The sequence below is a fragment of the Macrobrachium nipponense genome, chromosome 35 (genome assembly GCF_015104395.2).
Source record: "Macrobrachium nipponense isolate FS-2020 chromosome 35, ASM1510439v2, whole genome shotgun sequence".
Classification (NCBI taxonomy): Eukaryota; Metazoa; Arthropoda; class Malacostraca; order Decapoda; family Palaemonidae; genus Macrobrachium; species Macrobrachium nipponense.
Window position 1 is genome coordinate 15,236,287 of NC_061096.1, and position 9,246 is coordinate 15,245,532.

General features: G+C 36.5%; 1 long non-coding RNA gene across 1 annotated transcript in view; it reads left to right on the forward strand.

Moving 5' to 3' along the window:
• The window catches only part of LOC135208200 (uncharacterized), a 134,728-nt gene extending 125,757 nt beyond the window's left edge, over positions 1 to 8,971 (forward strand). Inside the window, exon 3 of the long non-coding RNA XR_010313124.1 lies at positions 8,099 to 8,971. This is a non-coding gene — a long non-coding RNA (uncharacterized LOC135208200). The remainder of the gene's footprint in view (positions 1 to 8,098) is intronic.
• The last annotated feature ends 275 nt before the right edge of the window (positions 8,972 to 9,246 follow it).

A 9,246-nucleotide genomic window follows, 5' to 3' on the forward strand; every position in this document is an offset into this window, starting at 1 on the left:
TATATATATATATTGCATTTTTGTTGAGTGCCCATAATGAACCAACAGTTGACATCATGTTAAGCCTTTCTCTTACAGCTGCCCACTTTATAAATATGTAGAGCGAATCTGCCTTAGTTTGTTGTAAATGACCATTCATTATAACATTTGTGTAATGTCATTTTTTATGCTAAGTCATGACTTGCCACACCAGCCTCCTCTTATATTACTTTTATTTATCATTGCAGGGATATTACTCGTGTGTATATATATATATATAGATATATATATTATATATATATATATATATATTTATATTTATATTTATATACACAGACAGGCAGACAGACATACATGCATAATACACACTTACATACATACATACATATTGTGCGTTCTCAATAAAAAATATATAACCGTACTGAGTAAAACATAATGTGCAAAAATATATACTCTGCCGCCATTTCTTGCCAAACGAATTTGTGCTCAGTAATAATGTTTTTTGATTGGTTTGTGTAAAGTGAGTTACATAGCAGTCAGGTAACTCTTAAATGCTTGTAGCGTACTACATAGTCCTTAGAAGTAGCAAAATAATGTCAGTGAGAGGCCCTAAAGGCTGAATTAATGCTAACAAAAAACATTTTGCCTTAAAAAATATTTACCAGGAGTAAAGGACTGGAGTTATATTCACATTTTAGCATTCAGAAGTAAAAGCAACTGCCTCTCCAGTGCTATCATCTTATTAATACCAACTGTTGCGCATTTAAATTTTAAAAAAATAAACAGTTTATGTGATTCTCATTCGATAACTTATAAGCAGTGTATTTGGTTGATGAGTACATAGTTTTCAGGCTAAGATGCTCCTTTTGGTATATAGTTTTGAATTATTGCAGTGTACTTAAAATATCGACGTGGTAAAGGTTTGATATATAGTATATCATATCGGCGAGAATTATGTAGTTGCAAAATTGCAAAATTGCACAAATTTTGCGGTCACTTTTTATGATATGGTTACGATAAGATATGTATATTTAATGTGAATTTATTTCAAATTGTTTTATATACAAAAGAGAAATGTATACTGAGGGAGGTTTTAAAGATAGTCTTGTGAGCTCTTAATTCGACGTGGATCTGCTTGCACGGATAAGGTCACGATAAAAATCGGTTTTCTGCTTCTTGCAGATTTCCAACTTCCACCAGCTGTTTTGTGCCCCTTTTATGATCCATTTTTTTTTTTTATTTCAAAACTTCCCAGTGAGATTCTAGGAGTGCATGTTTCAGTTCCCTTAAATAGCCTACCCTTGCAATGACACACAATTATTCCATACTGTTTGTCGTCTTCATAGTTTCACATCTTTCGGTTCTCCCAACCCACGGTCTTGAGAACCACTTCACCCCTTTCATTATCCCTATTGCTCTTAAAGCATCGATTTCTGGAACTTCTAGTCTTCTGACACAGATCTTGAGCAATTCTCAAGCTATTTATCCATTTCAGACAAACCTGGCAACCTAGTTTTAATCATCTTTTTCAAGAATATCCTGAAAATTTCAATCGATAGCTTCACCTCTTCCTGAAAACCTCCCTTGACACTGATAAATATTTTTGCGTAATTGTAGAATCTGTACATAGGAACCATTTTAATATCACCATTCATATTTTGAAGTTTTGGACTTAACCAAACTTCGGTGTTTTCATTACTTTTCAATAATTGTGTTTATGAATGAATAATTTTATATTCCTTCCCATCCATTGCTCTGTGTTTGATATCTGTATTCACTTAGAGCTATTCTTCAGCCTTAAAGGTGTATGGAACCTCTTCTAAAGTTTTCATTGTACAGTCTTATCCTATCTTTTATCTGATTCCCATCTCTTAGGAACAAGAGGAATTGATGTGATTGTTCGGGACTTTCAAAGGCTTTGATAACATCTGGCTTAATGCCCTTTTCCGACACCGTTTGGGAGCATATCCTCATTTATCTTTTAAACTGCTGTTTAATGCGGTGTGAATAGTAACTTGGACTGGCCAAATTTGTTTCATGTCGTTGTGATTTAAGATGGGATAATTTTCTCTTTTTGGAGTTGCAGTTTACTGCACTTCTGGAAGTGTTAAACAAACGCTTAGCTGTGGTTCAGTTCTCTCACAAACCTGTTTCCTCACTTGACTCCATTTTGAGGCATTTCTTAATTTTTAATAGGACCGGATATTGCTTTCAAGAGCTTAGTCACCTTAATGTTCTCAACTTTCTGGATACTTTTCTCACTCAGACTTTTATGTTGTTACAGAGATTTAGTAAAAAAGAATCGGCTCGATTCAGTCTGTGGAAATTTAATCTTGCAGTGGCATGGCATAGATTTCTTTCTGCCTCTCTCTCTCTTTTCCAGTCTTTGCTTTGTAATAATCTGAAAGTATAAGTGAAATAAGATTTAGCTGTTTTCACTCTCCTTTTCTTGCATGGTCCTAATTTGTCTTCTGTTTTTCTGTCAGCTACTCGCATATTTATCTCGAACAAACTAAAAATTAACATACACCCATTCTATCTTCTGAAACACCCTGTTGAAATTATTGCAACATAATGACAGGTCAAGCAGTAACCTATACTTATTTCGCTTAATTAAGTATCTGAAGCAAAATACCTCTCTTTTTCGGAACGCAGCTCATCTATTAAGGAAATTCCTGTTTCTCTTTTTACTCAAACTGTTCTTTTTAGTATTTCCGGAGTGATTTTGAAGATTTTCAGTAGGAAGTTGAGTCGTTGCTAGTATTTAAAATTTGTGCTGTTTTCAACATCTGCCTCGTCAGGTGCATTCCTGTTTCGGGTATAATGCTTTTTACTACGATTCGCTGTGTTCCAGTGACCCTGCTAATTAAACAGAATTAATATAAAAACAAAATATAAATTCCGTATGGAGTTTCGGTTCAGTATCTTTTGTCCCCCCCCCCCCCCCTTTTTTTTTTTTTTTTTTTTTTATTTTTTTTTTTTTTTTTTTTTTTTTATCGCGGTAGTATGCCATCAGAAGTAGACACATTGCTACCGGGAAACTCGTGGAGTTATTATAATCAGATCAGTAAACATAAAATTTAAGTTCCGAAAATCGTTGTTGTTAAGTAAAGGAATTTTCAGAATGACTGCGATGGTTTTAAAAAAAGAATTAAAATGATATACATTGTATAATGTCGTATTTCATTTTATGGCTTTGGTCCTATGACAAACCGGTGGCTCGCGACATTTATTACTATCCACTCCAGATTGTAAGATAAAACCCTCTTGCAGAAAATTTCAGCAACATTGGTTGTTTTAGATAATTATCAATGTTTGGTCAGTCAGTGTGAAGTTTTGCTGCTGCTGCAAGAGTAGTCAGCAGTTTTCCCTAGGCATTAAAAAGTGCCAGTAACTGGGAATATTAATGCCCTGTGTTCAAAGACATAGCAGTTCTTAGTGGGTTGTTACTCTTAGAGGGAGACAATGTCCCTTAAATTTTAGATGATCCTTTCTTTTGGGAAACGCATATGGCAGGTCAGTCAATGTAAATCCACCACAAGTTGGCAAAAAATACTACCTGGACTTTGTAAAACTCCAGTGGTCTTTGATACTAGTGCACTGTCTCCTATGGCAGGGGAGCACTTATTGGTAAGTAGTCAACCCCTTTTAAAGGATAAAATGTCCCCAAAATGGGGATGATCCATTTTCTGATAGCCAAGGGCAATTACACACACATCAGTAGTGGCTTAGAGTCTAATTTACGATGTTATGGGGCAGAGGAGCACCTGTTGGAGGTTTACTAACCTTTTGAAGGGAGGAAATGCCATCTAAATGGGGCATCATCCTTTCTCGTGTAGTCAACAGCAATCATACACGCCAGGCCTATCAAAATATGACTGATACTGCTATAGCAGTACCACGTGGTATCACCAAATCATTACTACTCTAGGCTCTAGTAAGTGCCAGTGGTTTCAAACACAAGTGCACCGTAACCCAAGAAAAACGTGCACTAAATAGAGGACTGTGGAACCCATTATTGAAGGCACTGCTTGAAAGGCAAACGAACCACTTATGAGGCCATCGGTAATCTCAATTTCTCTCACTCTTGAGGAATCCCATAGTTAGAATTGATAGCATTTGCATCAACCCAAGTGGTGGGAAAATCCCCAAGGGAAATCGGACATATGGTATTTTTGCCACTAAACCATTTTCTTCTTTGGTCTAATCCTGACTTGCTGTCCATTGGTCAACCCATATGTGGAAAGTGCATCAGACTGGATCGTGGGAACTGCATAGTGCTAGCAACCTCAATTTCAGAGACTTAAGGAGAACCAGAAGGATTCAAAGGCATTATGCATATTCTTGTTTATATTATATATATATATATATATATATATATATATATATATATATATATAGATAGTTATATATGGTTATTGTATGAAAGACTGCCATTGCAGCGGTACTAGCTGTTATTACCAGCAATTGTGGTCTTGGAAGTATTAATAATTTGGGACATTTTATTTTCTTCAATATCAGGGTATTTCAAAACTATACAGAAATTCAGGTATGGTCTATTTCAGCATATATGTACTTTTTGTGTTGTAAAAAAAAAAAAAAAAAAAAAAAAAAAAAAAAAGTGAATATTGATGTGCTAGAGAAACGGATCATTCCTAATATTATAGAAATACTATAGAAAAGACGAAGCCCTGACCGTTCAAAGTCTCTCATCGCAGAGAGAAGTCTAACAGACTGGAAGTTCGAATGAAAAATCTCAAGAATTTTTGGCAACATGCCGTACCTCAACCCTCCTGCTTGACGGACAAAACAATCTTGGAAGTTGGGTCTTTGAACATTTGGTACCCATGCTCTCTCTCTCTCTCTCTCTCTCTCTCTCTCTCCAAAACTAAAACAAAGTATGAACTTTTTATTTTGAAATGCAATTATATCTCGCTTCTGAAATGTTATGCACTTTACGTTGTATTTTTTAATGCGAAAACAGTAGAAAGAGTGTGGGTATTTAAGAGAATGATATTCCTCGAACAGTTGACTAAAATAACGTTTTCAAATAACTTCATGAAAAGAAAAGAGAAACTAAGGAAAGAACACGAGATTCTCGTTAGAAAAGAAGTGTTTATTCTCACTAGAAACAAAGGCCATTGTTATTATTGTAAGTTACGTACATATTCAGATAAATCAGCTTCCTATTTATACGTTCATAAAAGAAAACAAACGTACTTGCATTTTGAATCTAAGGAACTCTGTTGTGCCATTATGCTCAATGAAGCAAAGAGAGAAACATGCCATCATACTCGCGTCTAACCCTCGGCATGGGAGAGATTAGAAGATCCCCCAGACACCTTCTTATCGCTCCTGTCAAACAAATATCCAGGAGAAAAGACAAAAGCGCAGCAAACGAAAGGTTTAAAAAACTTCGTCCTCTCTCCTCTTTCCATTTGACTCTACCGCTCTCTCTCTCTCTCTGGCACTCGTCCTTCCAGCTGTCTACTCTGGTCCCATTTAGGTCCACCCTTCTTCCTCCTCTTGACTTATAGGCTCTTTTCCTTTCCCTCGCTTTCGCACCCCCTCCCCCCCCCCCCCCCCCCTCTCCCTCCACCACTCCTATCCAGCCGGAAGGAGATATGGTGGCTGGCGAGATGGTTTGTATTAATGGTCTGGTGCATTCCAGGTCAAGAGGTTTATCTTTGCGTTATTTCCAGATGCATTGTTTCCGTGTTTGGAATGATGTTGCCTGGACAGCCCTTCTTATTACAGCTGGTGCGAGCACGACAAGGCATGGTTTATCACTAGGAAATGACGTGCTTCCTTTATTTTCGAAACTCGTTTAGTTTTACCAAGAAGATTCTCTCTCTCTCTCTCTCTCTCTCTCTCTCTCTCTCTCTCTCTCTGTAAAGTTTGTACTGCAATTAAATATTCTTAACATGGGTAGCATTAGATTTTTTTTACATTGGTATAATGTAACAACTGAGCTAAATAAAAAAAAATCATTAACAAATGAAATAAACGAAAACAATACAAACACGTAAAAAATGTACCGAAGTTTCATCGGCGCAATCGAGTATTCTATACAGCGTATAATCACGGACAACGAAAATAGATCTATCTTTTGGTGGTCTCTGTATAATGATGTATGAGCCGAGGTCCATGAAGCTTTAACCACGGCCCGGAAGTTGCCAGTCCCATATCGTTGCCAGACGCACGATCATGGCTAAGTTTTACCTTTAAAAAGATAAAAACTACAGAAGCTAGAGGGCTGCAATTTGGTATGTTTGATGATTATAGGGTGGATGATCAACAGCAATTTGCAGTCCTTTAGCTTCAGTAGTTTTTAAGATCTGAAGGCATATAGAAAAGTGCATACGGACAGACAAAGTCATCTCAATAGTATTCTTTACAGAAAACTGAAACAGAGCCTTTGTTCCTATGCTACTAGTGAGTGACGAATGTCAGTTCAGAGCAGGCACGAGGTCATGCATACACTCTTAGCACGTATAAAGTATGTAGTAACCAGAGGCGTTTCTCACTTTATTCCAAATAGTGCCATTAACCTATAACGTTAATGAATGTTTAATGAAATGAGTATAAAAGTAAATGTAGAAAGCTGAGTTAATGTAGTATTTTTAAAGTATTCATCTTGTACTGCGTATCATATTATCTCACACCTTGGGCTCTCCGTAAATTTCATATACCCATCCATCAATCCTTCTTTGAAGTTTAATCAAAACCCAACAATGGTCCTGATGGTCTTTGCTTATACATGGACTCTTCCTGACTTGTTTTGTTCCCTAAAATATAAGGAATTGTTGAAGTCATCTTTCATATCATCAGTCTGGTATTCTCTTTGTTTCATATACCCATGTATTGTCATCTTTACACGGGAATGTAGTTATAATCCAAGTCTTTGCATGCATGTGGAGTAGAGCCCTACATTCTTTTTCGCTCTTTTGACGGTTCTGCTTGATATATAACCAGCGCCGTAACTGCTGGCCTCCCTGAGCTACTTGATGTTGTTTTCCAGGAAGCTATTTGTTCTTCCATATTTTCCCATCTTTTTTTCCTTAGTCTCCTCAGCATGGAACATGTCTGAGTGGTTTGGTATCTAAAGAGCGTGTTAAGCTTACTTTATAATGGCCGTGTCTAAGGCCGAAGTAAGTTAGGAGCTGCTGGTCAGTTTTCATTATTACATGCGCAAATGTTATGATCAGCTCTCAGCATCGGTAAGTTACTTTATATTTGGATGAAATATTTGATGTAGAGGGAGATTTACTGTATACTTTCTGTGGATAGAAGTAAATTAAGAATTCTCATGTACATCATCATCGAATCCAGCGCCACATGATGCATAGGACTTCTGTGAAATTCCTCTCACTTATGTCTTGCATGTGCTTTATCTGCCACAAATCTCCACTCTCCAGGCCATCTGCCCCCCTCCCCCGTTTCCCCCTAGTTCTCATCCAAGAAGGTCTCGGTCTTCTAACTATTCTGGTGCCCACATGAGTCCTAGATGTCGCTATCACATACTGTTCTCCCACACTTTCATGCATTATTCTCCCATGGACTGTAAAAGACAAGCCCAAGCCTTCTCCATATCCCTTTTATCAGTAATTCAACTACATAGGGAACTACCATGATATCCCTTTTGGTATCATTGTAAACTTCCTTGTCTTCTGACCCCCAGTATTGTTCTTAAAGCTTTATATTCAAAACAAAAAAATGTTTTAGGTATGGTTTTGTCATTAAGTGGTTCGTGTCTTTATAGCAATCCGGATCGTAATAAGACTTATATATAAAATTGGTTTCTCATGTAATTTCAATTAACCTGATTTCCAAATCTCATTTAGAGTAATGAGGACAGTATTTAGTGGCTGATATCCAGTACAGTTTTCCAGATAGAATTTTGTGAGACCGAAAAGGGTATATAAAAAGTGGGCTTTTTTTTTTAAATAAATTTCTCCAAATATATAGTGCCTTCTATTACGTCCGTCTGCCCTCAGATCTAAAGACACTACTGAGGCTAGAGGGCTGCAAATTGGTTATTTGATCATCTACCTTCCAATCATCGTGTACCAAATCGTAACCCTCTAGTCTAGCCTGAGTAGTTTTTATTTTATTTCAGGTTAAAGTTGGCCATAGATCGTGCATCTGGCAACGTTTTCTGGAGCCATGGGACGCACCCTCATTCTACCACATCTGGGGAGCAACTGGAGAGCAGCCGGTCATACTCATAGTTTACAGTTTTATACAGCATTATACATTGTACAGAAAACTCAATTGCGCCGAGGAATCTTCGGCGCATTTTTAAAACGTTTTTCATTCTAAAATACAATACACTGTATAAGTACTGTATTTACAGGATAGACAGACAAAACAAAATTTGAAGTTACGGGTGGCAAAGGGGAGCGCTTCTCTTCTGATTTCAGTAGCGAATTTGAGATAGAAGTGAAAAGTAATTACACGATATTCATCCGCAAAGAATGCCAGGAATTTGTTTTGTTGGCGGATTTTAAGAGATCCTGAACATTGTTGTGCCCTTTGAAAGTGAAGATGAATCATTTTGTCCGTACAAAATGCCATTTACAAGTCAAATTCGTTTTGTCTAAACTTTGTAGCGCGAGTATTTGCCTAGAAAAAGCTTCCATGATGAAAAATTGTCGTCCACAAAGTTACGGCGTCATTGCGTTAAGACCCGATATTTTTCGGTTGAAAGAAAAATTGATTAATGTTGTTGAACTTAGTTGTCGAGAGAGAATTTACAACATGATTACATGCATAGCATACACATTATTATTTTAGAAAGACGGGCATTTTCATGAAAGGGGATCCCTCGAAAAGTTAGAAATCATGTCATAACCAGTAAGTAAACATAGCCCTGTCTCATCTTTGAAGATGTCTTTGTTAATTTGATGTTAACAAATATTAAAGGTTAGATATAATATGTATCGAAAAATATACCCTTCACCCCTTTTATTGCTGAATTTTAATAACATTCAGTTTCCTATGGTTCAGTTACGAAATAATTACACTTAATGCTTAACTTCAGTTATTTAAAATTTTAGTATGAAGTGAATTTTAGGCTAATAACTGAGGTTCGTGAATGTAAGCATTACCTTTTTTTCAGTTTGCTGATAATGTTGAAATATGGTTTTTGTAGTTTTATTTATTTATTTTTTTATAACTTCTGATGCTTCCTGACTATAAATCAATTGCCAAATTAAAGAATTTATTCAGGCTAATATCACATGGAAAACGAGATTATCTTCTATA